This window comes from Zonotrichia leucophrys, chromosome 2, assembly GCF_028769735.1.
Source record: "Zonotrichia leucophrys gambelii isolate GWCS_2022_RI chromosome 2, RI_Zleu_2.0, whole genome shotgun sequence".
Lineage (NCBI taxonomy): Eukaryota > Metazoa > Chordata > Aves > Passeriformes > Passerellidae > Zonotrichia > Zonotrichia leucophrys.
Window position 1 is genome coordinate 127,368,563 of NC_088171.1, and position 12,761 is coordinate 127,381,323.

Consider the following 12,761-nt stretch of genomic DNA (forward strand, 5'->3'; position numbering starts at 1 on the left):
GAAAAAGCCCCTTGCTCCCAGTTGTCTCCCTGGAGTCAGAACAGGCAGTAGCACCAAGAGTTCTGAATCTGAGAAATTTAGTATTAATTGGTTCACCTGGTGATATTAAATACTTGGGCAATTTATGGTAGCTCTGGCAGTCAGAATATGAGGTATACATTTTTGAATAGTTTGTAACTAGGACAGGTGTGGGCTGCTTTTCAAAATTCTGTTTCTAATGCAAAGGTTTCTAAGACAAATTTCAGATTCATTTGTAAGTTCTAGATACAGATTTCTTCAGGTGTGAAAATATATACTTTTGTCTTGGCTTGTTCTCAAGAGCATATATATTATCTTACCTAATTTGAAAAGAAAGCAACATCCATCTAAATCTTACTATATTGTGCCAGACCAAAATTAAAATTTGGCAAATGGTACAAACTGAAAACATGGTACCCAGTTGCTAGCAACATACCGTGAACAGATAGTCGTACAGTATGACTTTTAATTATTGAAGGCACCACTTTAAAGGATTAAAATTTCATGTATTATCATAGAATCATAGCTATAGTGGCCCCTTAAATGAGTAACAAATTTTACTCTTGTAAGACTGATTTCATACTGTCTTGATCAGTGGAAGCAGCATGTAAAGTTACTTTACATAGATATTATATTAGTGAATAATTCAGACTGGTAATTACTAAACACCAATACTTTCCAGTAACTTTCCATTTTATATATGCATGCAGCTCTAAGTCTTCAGTAACAGGAACTATTTGACACAAGTCAAGAGAAAATATATTTAATCCTCCTTTACACAAATTTCAAACAAGCATTATATTCTTGTCTTAACCTTAATAGCAGTATATAGGGAGGAGAATGTTCTGGTAACACTAAGGATTCATTTTTTCTTTACTCTTGTAAGAGGTAACCACTTAGAAGGAAAGATACAATTGCACCATTCCCATACAATGCACATGAGATCAGCTCTCATTCATTCAGACTCACATTCCTCCAAGTAAAAAGATGCAGCTTAAAGGTAGAAATATTACCCCCCAACGTAGAATAATCCCTGCCAGCTCTGTAGGGTTCAAATACAGGAAGATAAAATCATATTGCTGAGAAGCCCTAGAGATTTTAAGTTATAGAAATGTTTCTTGCAAGACTGCTTTTCTCTCAGGTTTTATTTCATCACTGGCAATGAAAAAGAATCAACCAACTTTTCCTTCTTCCCTCTCATCCTCAGTCCTGTGTGTAGGAAGGCACTTTGGACCAATTTCCCCTAATTTAACCCTTCATCTTGTGCCTTACTACAAGGTCATTCTACTGGGAGACTATTTTTGAAGACTTTCAACTCCCTGTAAATCTTGAGGTACACTAGCAGAATTACACATCTTTTACGTGCCTTCCCATGGTTAATGTATTTCATGTTGAATTTAAAATATGTTTTAGAACATGCAACATCCTGCCAGACATGGGAAGAGCACAAGAATAATTTGTCCAGAACAGTTTGTGTAGTGGCTCCCTCTATCAGGTCATGAGACATTGCAAGTCACTGCAGGTCACTGTTAAACATCCTGTAACAGAAATGCCCAAAATTGCATAGTTTTCCTGTAATGTACGTTAATGTTGCATTATAATTCACTATGTGCCATAGCTCTTTGGTTGTTCTATGACTCAGAGACCTTGTCTCATTATTAATCATTTCTAAACCAAAAAATAAAGATTAATGTGTGTACTTTCTTTAGCCACAAACACCAGTGTAGATAAAACACAGTCTTTGCTCTAGCAGTGTTTTGCACTCTCCATACAAGCATATAAATGACTAGCCTATTTTCTACCTTGTAAAAATGAGGTTCATAAGCAGTAATTGCTCTACTCTGTATTCCTTGCATGAGCTGCTAAATATTATATTTCTAGTAAGGTACTCTTGCATTCTAAAGATAACTTAAATGCATCCTGCTGTCATAAATAATATATTGGTGACTCACTGATGTATCATAAGATACAGTTAAGTAAGAACCATCTGGAAAACAAATCAATATTAGCTATAGGACTGTTTTAACATCTGTTGGTTCCTCTAAAATGAGATTGTGGAGACTTGTTAAACAATTAGTTTCCAACTTCTGCTTACACTTACAATCACATCTACCACATGTTTTTTCCTTCATAAAATTAAGTTAGTTTCAATCTAAGCACAGTATTGTGGTTCTGAAAGCACTGCAAATGCCAGCCATAGAAAGTCGTTGTCATCGAGTGCATCTAAATGGAGATATTGGTGTAACAAATAGTCTTTGGTGTGAGAGAAAGATTGAGCTTTGCATATACTGAAAAGCAGCTGAAAGCAGTGTAAAAATCCCACATAAATCAAAATAGAAAATATTAGAGAAGGAGTAAGTGAAGAAACTAGAAGTCACAATGATTAGGTAAGGCCAGCATTGCTTTAAGAAGCTTTTAAATAACTTTTCCTCTGGCATGGATTTTTTAATTTGATTATTGAAATCCATGTGCATAGTCATTACCAAGTGCATTAAAATGATGTAAAGACCAGAAAACCTATAACTTCAAGGAGCAATATGAAAAAGGAAGGCTTGTAAAGTGAATTTACACTGTTTTCCCTGTGGGTTTTCCAGTTTTAGCACATACCCCCTTCCCCCATTTTCAGGTTGATCGTGCAGCTGAAACAGCATCATCAGTTTCCCACCAAAAAGTTCGGGTTCTTTCCTCTCAGCTCTGTATCCACTGAACACACTTTTGTTTTTGCACTCCTAAAGTCCATGGTAGGCAGGCAAGGACAGCCACTCCTTGTTGGTGTTCTCTGCTTCTGAAAGATAAGAGGGAGATTGCACAGAGTCTGGGATTTCTACAGGGACCAGTTGATTCTGCCTGGAGACTGTCTTCCCTTCTTTCCCATTAACTCACCCAATATCTTAGAAATTAATGCATCCCAGAATGAGGATCTGTTGCCATTATATTGCAAAAGTTCCATACCTCCTTGATGTTTCTCACAGGCATCTCCTCTAGGCACTGACTCTTCCTTCTTCTCATAGTAGCCAACAGACTCCAATTCCCCTCAAACAACCAATCCACTCTATTATAACACTCTTCTTCTTATAGGCTACAGCTGTGGCCTGTTAAAGTCAGGCCTGCTCCTAATCCTTAATAATTAGCCCCAGCTGCAACTCCTTAGGGGTAAGATTACTTTCTATACTACCTTTATTTTCTTATTTTCGATCCCCCTACAAGGATCAGTTTACAGGTATTTTCAAGTTCCTTCACTAAACATACACATGAGAGGGGAAAAAAAAATTATTCCATTAAGCCCCTGGTGTGAAAATTTGAATTAAGATCAGTCTAGTACAGGTGAAAACATTTGAACATATGTGTTATTGGACACATTGGGTTCTGTCCTAGTATCTTTTTCTAGTTATAAAAAAGCTTATTGATGTATACTGTCTACATGTGACGTTAAAAAAAAAGTGGGCACAGTCCAGAAGTACACACTTCAGAAATTACCCCCAACACCCCTCTTTTTTCATCTATCATTAACCCTAACAATAGCTCAACACTAGCAACAATCCAGTCATATCAACATTGTAAGTACTCAAGTTATTCCTTACAGTCTGTTCAGGAGCACATAAAGATAGGAGGAGCACGGCTAACAAGACAGTAGTTCCTTAACTGGTTCAAAAAGAATTCAGCATTCAATTCTTAGAAGACAGAGGCACAACCTCCTTCCTGCTGCTGCAATTTTATTGGTTTGATCCATAATCTTAATTTTCTCCTAAACTCTGACTTTTCTACACTCTTAAAAATTGCAGAGGTATCTCCTTAAAGATCCTCTTCCCTCAATACATATAATCCTAACATTATCCCTAAACTTAACCCTAATCTGAGTGCAGAAGGTCACCTGTGGAGTGTCTCCTTTGCCATGCTCCTGATGTGCTCCCCATGGGAATCCCCATGACGCTGAGAAAGCTGCACAACCAAAAGCAAGGCCAAGCCCACCAGTGCTCATCGCACAAAGGTTTCTGCCCTCCTATGCTCCACACACCCTCCCAGTGTCAGAAATCCACCTGGGTTGCAGGTTCTCTTCCTCCTCCCCTGCCTGCAGATCCGTTTTGTGCTGACCTAGATCTCACAAGCTTTTCCTGCTGCTGACAGAGTCTGCCTGAGGAGCAGAGCTCTGCCAGGCACCACTGTGTCCCAGAGCAGCCGCTGTGCATGGCAGAGGCTGCCCACACATCTCCTTGCCTCCCCACCAGCCAGGAGACACAGCCCAAGCAGCTTTGCAGCTTCTCATAGGGCATAATGCAGCCTGCAGCCAACTTACAGGTGCTCCAAGATATTGTTAGAGAAACAGGGGTAGCTTTTCCCTACATGCAAAACACTGTGTGTGCTGCGCTGTGTGAGGAGGGCCTGAGGCCTCCGCCCTGCAGCGTCCTCGTGCTGCCCCTGCCTAGCAGCAGCAGTGGCAGGCAGGCTTGGCCCAGGGGCAGGACACTGCAGCATCCATGGAATCACAAGTGCACCCTGACTGCTGGGAGGCAGATGTCAGCCTGACAGCAAGTGCACGCGGGCAGGGCAGCTGCCAGTCCGTCAGAGCACAGTGCTGACAATGCCAAGGTTGTGGGTTGGGTCCTTGCACAAGCCATCCACTTAAGAGCTGGACTCGATGGTCCTTGTGACCCCTTCCAACTCAGAATAATCTGTGACTGCATTTCAGTGGAAGTTTGGGCAACCCTTGATGTTCAAAAGCTTTTCTCACCTGTAGCTTCCAGCATATCCTCTCCTTGTCAGACCTTCCATCCCTGTAACTTGATTATCTTCCACACACACTGGTTGTCAGATGCAATGGCCATTGCTTTGGGAGGATCCAACATGTTTAGTGCTCATTCTTTGTAGAGGAGGTTTCTCTAGAAAGGAGACTTCCTCTGCACAGCTGGCCAGTAGATGGGGGCCGGCACATACCCCACACACCACCACAGATGGTGAGACAGGTCAGGCCAGTCAGGGGTGTTCTGATGGTTCTTCCAGGGGCAGGAAAGAGTGAAGAGCATTTTAAAAAAGGATTTAGATGTTACACTTCAGCGCAAATCCTAAAATTCCTCCTATAACATGATATTAGGGATCTGCATTTAAAGCCCGCTAATATTATTTAGAATCCACCATTAGAACCTTGCTGGTTTCTCATATCCCACCATCTCCTGGCCCTCCTGAGTCACGATGAAACCAGACAGCTGGCAGAGCTAGACTAGAGGCCTGAAGAAGGGGACTGTGAAATACAGGAGGTGCTGTGAAGATCCTCTTTGTCCATGGTGCCAAAGAAAAACCCTGTAGAATAACTCCGCCTGATTTCAAGAGCTGTTGCTTCTGAACAGCAGAAAACCTCACCAGAGTAGGATATACTGCAGCTCTGCAAATGGAGAAGATGTTACATAAAGAGTGAGGGCCATTATGCCTCAGCTGTGGCTGTGAGAGGGGGAGGCAAAGATCCTTGCCAGATCCTGGTGATTAGGAAGGGGACAAAGCAGATGTCCTCAGTGTGAATCCAGTGACAAGTCTTCCTTGCTCTTCCCTCCTCCCCACATGGTCCTCCTTCGCAGCTGCCCAGCCTGCCAGCCTTGGCCACAGGGGGAGTTTTGCACTGCCCAGGACACATGGAGAGAAAAGTGAAACCTTGGGGCTGGAAAGGCCAAGACAGGGGCAGAGCACAGCCAGGGTTGGACCTGTAAGTACAGTCCTGATTTTGAGGGTTGGTGTGGGAAGATGTACATACCTGTGAAAATGCCTGGTATCCAGATAAGAATGATTCCCACAGGTTTTTCTCTTTCTGTGTGCTTAAGCATTGTTCTAAATTGGCCATGAGGGCATGGTTACCTACTCCAAAAGGCCAGGGTGGGCTGAGGCATGCAGAGCATCTGAGTAATTGCAGTGTGTGCATTTGAAAACATGCCACAATTTTTTCCTGCTGATCAGGTTCATATACAACTGTTTATGAGGTAACTTGGTTTCTTAGCAATGTTGTTTCTACTCCTCAACTACAAATGTTGGGCCAGAACCCTGCAGTGACCCTGAGGAAAGGGGCGCATCTGAAAACCAAACACCCAGTGTTTGACTTTAGCAAGAGCTATTGCCCAGTCATCTGGACTTCTCTCATTTCACCTGTGCACAGAAAAGCACTTAATTGTAAAATGAAAGCAGTGTAAATCTCAGGGAATGTGATCTCTGTGGACAAAAAATACCCCATTGTAAAAAAAATCTTATGGCAGACCACACAATCTCTGATCTGACAGTCTAAAGATTGTTTTAAGAAATGGCTTCTCACTGCTGTAGTACGTGACCAGTAGTGTCAGACCGACTCCATCAACTTTGTATGCAAATCTGCTCAAGTACTGAAAGACTTTTTGCTAACTGAAGTCTTAATTTAAAAGAACAATTGTTCCTAGAACAATATTCCTGTGAAACTTTCAGTGAAGGAAATCTTCTTTCCCTGTCTTAATTTCATAACTGACTGTTTCGAATGAAACTTTCCAAGTGTCATCTTGAAGTAGCACCTGGCAGGCAACCATGAGAATGAGAGTCTAACACAGTTATAAGTAATTGGAAGCAGAGTCTTATAATGCAAAGTGCCAGGCAAGCTTAATAACAGCCTGTGTTCCTGACCCTCTATGAGAGAATGGAATATTTTTATTCACGATATTGGTTTTGCTGAAGTTGTGTAGGTGGCAGATTTTAGCATGTGCAGAATAAATATTTCCTGAGAAATATCACTGAAAAAGAAATTAATTTGAATTATTAATTAAGGTGTTAGGCTAGTCAAATTAAGTACAGATAATGTTCATATTAATTATTCTGGCATTTCACTGATCTCTTTTATACCTAGCTTTTTAATAGCACTGCAGATCTACCTCATCCTCTTCCTATCCTGATCTGACAGGAGAAATGGCATTCAAAAATGTGGCTTTTTGAAAGGCACCTTTCTGCCCTTCTGTAAATGTCAATAAATTTCCATGTAATGTATGAATTAGTTTTCACTTCAATTTAGTAGGGGGTTAAGGGGAGGATTTTACCTCTTCTGAAGTATTTAATAGAACCAATAGCAATATATATTTTTCAAGGGGATCTTTCTATGCTTATCCAGATTCTTTTGATACTAGTTGGAAACTAGTAACTGCTTTCAACAGGTTTGGAGTCAGTCCCTAAACTGTTATTACAATTTATGAAAGTCTGAATTCCATGAATAATTGAGTCATTCTTCAGAAGCAATTGTAAATATATTTAGACCAGCTTCTGAGAAGAAACTACACACACACACACACATACACTAACAAAACCCAATTAAAACTGTGGCAATGGTAATGCTCTGCTGTAATTCAGACACATGGCAAAATCTGCAGAGAAACCATGCTGCAAACCTGCTTTGCATTCATTTCTACATTTATCACTGACATAAGCTCACTACCTCTTTTCTTTTTTCTAAATAAAAAGTGCACGGATGCTGTCTTACATTTATTGTGAGATTGGCTGCTTACCTGATAGCACAGGATTCCTCCTGCTATATTCACACTATCTTTACATGGAAATAAAAGCTTGTAGATGACCAATTTACCTTCATTATGGGCTGTCTAATCCAGCACAATTCAATACACCAGTTTACATTAACAGGTCTTGTTGGCCATATTTTCTCTTCATAATTTCATAGTCTTTTTAAACACCTTCCTATCTTGACTCTTATGTCACAACTCCAAATGTTTTCTTGCTGTGTAGGCAGCAGACCTATATTTGGCAAAAAAGAGTTGTGAATCCTGGATCCAAAACAGGATACAGAAAGGTCCATAAAAACATAGCTGACAGATCTGAAGCAAGTCTGCATTTTGAGGGAGAGGATGAATAGTTTTCAGCAGGAAGACAAAGTTCTGAAATCAGTTTTCAGTTGAGTACCTGCAAAGCAAGATGGCTACAAATCTGTAATCATCATGCTTAATTAATGCCATGGATTAACCTCATAGATGAAGAAGCTGAATATGTACTTTTTAGGAAGACTGAGAGAACTTTGTTATGGGGTTTTGGGGTGGCCCCACAGAGTGGCACTGTGCTCTTGCTGCTGCTGAGCCCTCTTTGCCTAGATGCTGCAGGTGGGTGACCAAGAGAGGAAGGTTTTCCAAAGGGAAGAGCCAGAGCAGCAGTACCAGGTTCAGAGAGCAGCAGGCTGAAGAGGCACAAGGCACCTCTGTAACCAGCAGCCTACAGGGTCAGGGCACCATTGGCACTTTGGTAGGGTTTGTGGAGTGCAAGAAGAAAGCATTGCAGCATTCTTCTGTGGAGGAGAGGTAAAGCTGTGGGAGATCTCAATCACATCTGGGGGAACAGAATGGGAAAATGCATGGGGCAGGATATGGATGACAATTCTGGAGGAGGAAGTCTTGACAGGATGCAGAGAGAGGGGGTCAGGGAAAGTAAGTATTGACATATTTGCTGACAGGATCATATGCTGAGAATGGGAAGGACAGTTTGCCCTACACTGTGGATATGTTTAAAAGAATTAAACAAAGATTGGGAAATGGCACTCTATCTGTCCCTAACAACACACTCTTCAGAACGCAACTAGAGCTCTAAGATGGAGCATGTAGATTTAGAAGCCTAAGTTCAGGTCACTTCAGAAATTATTTTTTCAGCTTCTGCTCCTTTGAAGTAACTTTTCCATTCTGTTCAAGGGTATACACTGAGGAATGTGTTCAAGAGCTAAAATACCAGCAGAAACTGTACATGTATTTGCATCCTGTTCTCTACCTCAACACAGAGCAATGTTCTGCTCTTGCACTGTCCTTGGGGAAAATGGCTGTAGTGCAGAAAGAGTTTCTTGTTGAGTAACCACATGGTGACGTTGCAGTGATGAGGAATTAATTAGTCTATGCACTGCTGACCTGCCTGGTATTTTAATTACAATTTTTCATCTAATCATGGTATATGAAAGGAAAGCAACTTACATTTACATTTCTAATTCTTCTAAATGTGGGTGCTACACCAGTCAGTCATGCTGAGGGATTGACAGCAACTACCTTCATGTGAAAATTTGGTGTAGTGAGTGTTGTCATCTTTGTTCCCTTTTTGAGTTGCTAGGCATTATCCTGTGAACTTCTTCATTTCTCCTATGGCTTGTTCAGGGCTAACACCAGTATGCCAATTATATGACAACAAAATCCCCAAACCTTCAGTTCATGCAATAGCAGCCCTTTTGTGGAAGTGCAACAATGTGTAATGGGACATACAGGAGGTCACTGGGGAGCAGTGAGGGGGAAGAGGAGACTGCCATGAAAAGATGTACAGAATTTATAGTGATTCTCACAGCTCTGCATAAGACTTATTTTAAAAACACAAGATTTTTTTAAAAAACCAATAGGTTCATACAGGATGTTCCCTAACTCCTTTCTGCAGAGTTGCTTGGACACAAAGCGAAAAGCAGCCAAATGTTGTTGTCCATAGTGGGGAACCTGGGAGATGGTGGATTCGCTAATGATGGATCTTCCCCAGTGCTTCTTATTATTCAGGCCATGCCCCTTTAAGTCATTAGATATATGTTGAATTTTCAAGTTGGCAGAACTCATATACAGTACCCTCATATCACAGTGCAACAATTTCTTTCACACAGTTTGTGGGGGCTGAAAAAGGGAGTAGTATTTGTGACAAGATGGCAACGATAAGGCAGATGTGTCCTTGTACACAGTAGTAAGATTTTATTTCTCACCCAACAGGAATTCAACACAGCAGTGAACAAGAAGAGAGGCTGCCAGTACTCCTCTTGGCACTGTTTTAATCCTCCACATGGCCTTTCATGTAGACTCTTCTGGTGCTCCCCATGATCTCAGTTATTCCTGCAAGACCTGTAAAAATTTTACAAAAAAGAAAATTCCTTTTCTAAAAGCTTAGAAAAAGCTATTTAAAATGAGAATTAATGCAAATTAAAATGAATGTACTTGCTAAAAAATATATTTTATATATAGTATCTCAAAATATCTTGTTTTAAAATTAAAAAAAAAAAACAATATAACAAACCAGCAACAAAAGCCTCCTCTCATACTAAAGATTTTATTAGACTACTTTTGTAATAATTCTTTTCCTCTTTTTGATAGTCTGGAACTATCTCATCACAGCTTTAATTAGGATAACCTTTTATCTGTTTATGTTCTACAGTGACATTTTAAGATTGGCCTTCACTGAGAGCTTTGGGTGATGTGTACACTGAGGCTTTGGAAACTTCTTCTGGACAAGCTGCCAGCAAACAATTACCCATCTAAATGTCAATAAGCCAGACATCAATTGTCAGTTTGCATCATTTCTAAAAGCCTGCTTTCTCTGTAGATTACATCAAAAGCGGAATGCACTCTTTAAAAAATAGAACTTGATTTTGATCATGTATTAAGCATTTTTATGCCTAGGGACTTGGGTAAATAGTATAATACTTCAGAGCATTTAACTTACTCTTGTGCTGTTCCAAAACCAAAATATTTACAGATAAATTTTTAGAATATTGAGCAGACGCCCTAAAGTGGTTTTTTTTAATATAAAGTTACATCAAAAAAGGATGTTTACTGGGAGGAGAAATACTCAATGGCAGTTTTAAAGAAGTATCAGTACTAACATTTGTGTGTGTTATGGGAGCATGGATTGAAAAGTAATTGTGGCTGATGTTGAGTGCATCTCATTATGAGATCATGTGTTTTACAGATCAAAAATACTACTGTTGAAGAAAACACTATTTACTTTCACTGTCATGTTGCCATTTTTTTCCCATCTCATATTGGTGAGTTAACTTCTGTATCAGAACAAGAAAATCACTAATTATTACCAGCAAGGTAAGCTAATTTTATTAGCAGTAAGCTAATTTTAATTCTCTTGATGTTACACTGTTTCTCTCTTTTGGCACATCCAGATTTTTCTGGATTGGTAGGAGATGTACATTCCTTTCAGTAGGTTCCATGGCTAGGACAGCTTCTAACATAATCTTCCTCTTCATTGTAGTGATATACTTGAACAAGAAATTACAAAGTATTTCCGTTTATAAAAATATGAAAATGAATGCTGTACTTGATAAATATATGTATTAATGAAAAATACTTTAAAATGTGAAGAAAATAGTCCACATAATGATTCTACCCTCCTTTCTTCCTACCTTTCCTGACTAAAGGACATGTATTTTTCAATTATTGACCATCCAAAATAATTTAAAACCTCCTACAGGGCCATAATCATGGAACCACAGAATGGTTTGAGTTGGAAGGGACCATTAGAGATCATCTATTCACAGCCCCCCTGCAGTGGGCAAGGACACCTTCCACTAGACCGGGTGGCACAAAGCCCCATCCAACATGATCTTGAACAACATCCTGGGATGGAACATTCACAATGAAGATATCAGACCCACTTCTCTGGATACAGACTGTAAAATCTCAGTTACCTGCTTAACCAGCTACAACACACATTTAAAAAAAGCTCCACTTGCTTTTGATGCTGCTACCCTTGCAGAAGCTCCATTGTCTGTGCTTAGACTCTGGGCTTGGCTTTGTCCTGTTAGCGTTTGATGGAAAAAGCAAAGCACAGTATGATAATCCTGTCGTTAGATCCTCCACCAACTTACACCTCTATGATGAACCACTCCCTTTCCCATTCCCTCTTTGTCTCCTCCATGTGCTTTAATTGATATTCATTTCAGAGCTAAGAAAAGATTTGCCCCAGAGATAGATAAAGCATTTATGATTTATTTCAAAGATTTATACTTGAATCTATAAATCAATGACATAAGTCCCTCATATATCACCTCTTGATCACAGCACTTTACTTTGGCATGTGTTTGACAGACAAATTGATCAACTCTTCTATCCCAACCAAACCTCTAATATCCCTTCTTAAGTTCTCTTTTACTTTGGCCTTTATCACAACGGTAGAGTTGCAGGGAGACACGTTATGCTACCTCTACCTGGTAATAAAATAAGTAATGGGAGATGGAAAGATCCCTTTGGTGTTAACTCCATCTGCAGAGCTTGGAAGTCATTCAGTGGTTAATTAGAGACATGCTATTGATGTAAAGTTAATAACTTGACTTATTACCAAAGTTCTCCCTGTCTACAGAGTTTTACCAAGTGTAATGATGTACTTTACCAGTGAGATGTACTGACATAACTCTCAACACTACATATCATCAGAAATACTGTTAATATAATTGTTACCGCTAGGAGCCAATCAATGGATGAGCTCAAGATCTTCCTCTTAGTAAGCAAAAAAATACATACTACAATATATTTGTTTTAATGTTCGTTGCTTTCCTAATACACACTTTTTCTCTCTGCCACATCAAATAAACTCTGTTAGTCTCTTTTAACTTGAATAAACCAAAAAGAATATGAAAATTGCTCATCTGTGCCTTCAACTGTGTAGTGGTTTACCCCACCTGGCAACTCAGCCCCAGACAGCTGCTTGCCGAATCCCCCCTGGTGGGAGAGAACTAAAAGGGAAAAGGTGAGAAAACTCGTGGGTTGAGATAAAGTTTATTAAGTAAAGCAAAAACTGCATATAAGCAAAGCAAAACAATGTGTGCATTCACTGCTTCCCATGGGCTGGCAGGTGTTCAACCATCCCCAGAAAAGAAAGGTTCCACCCCATTTAATGGTGTTTTGGGAAGAAAAACAACAGTACTTTGCCCCTCCTCCCTTCCTTCTTCACCAGATTTATATGCTGAACCTGATGCCATATGATCTGGGATATCCCTCTGGTCAGATGGGGTC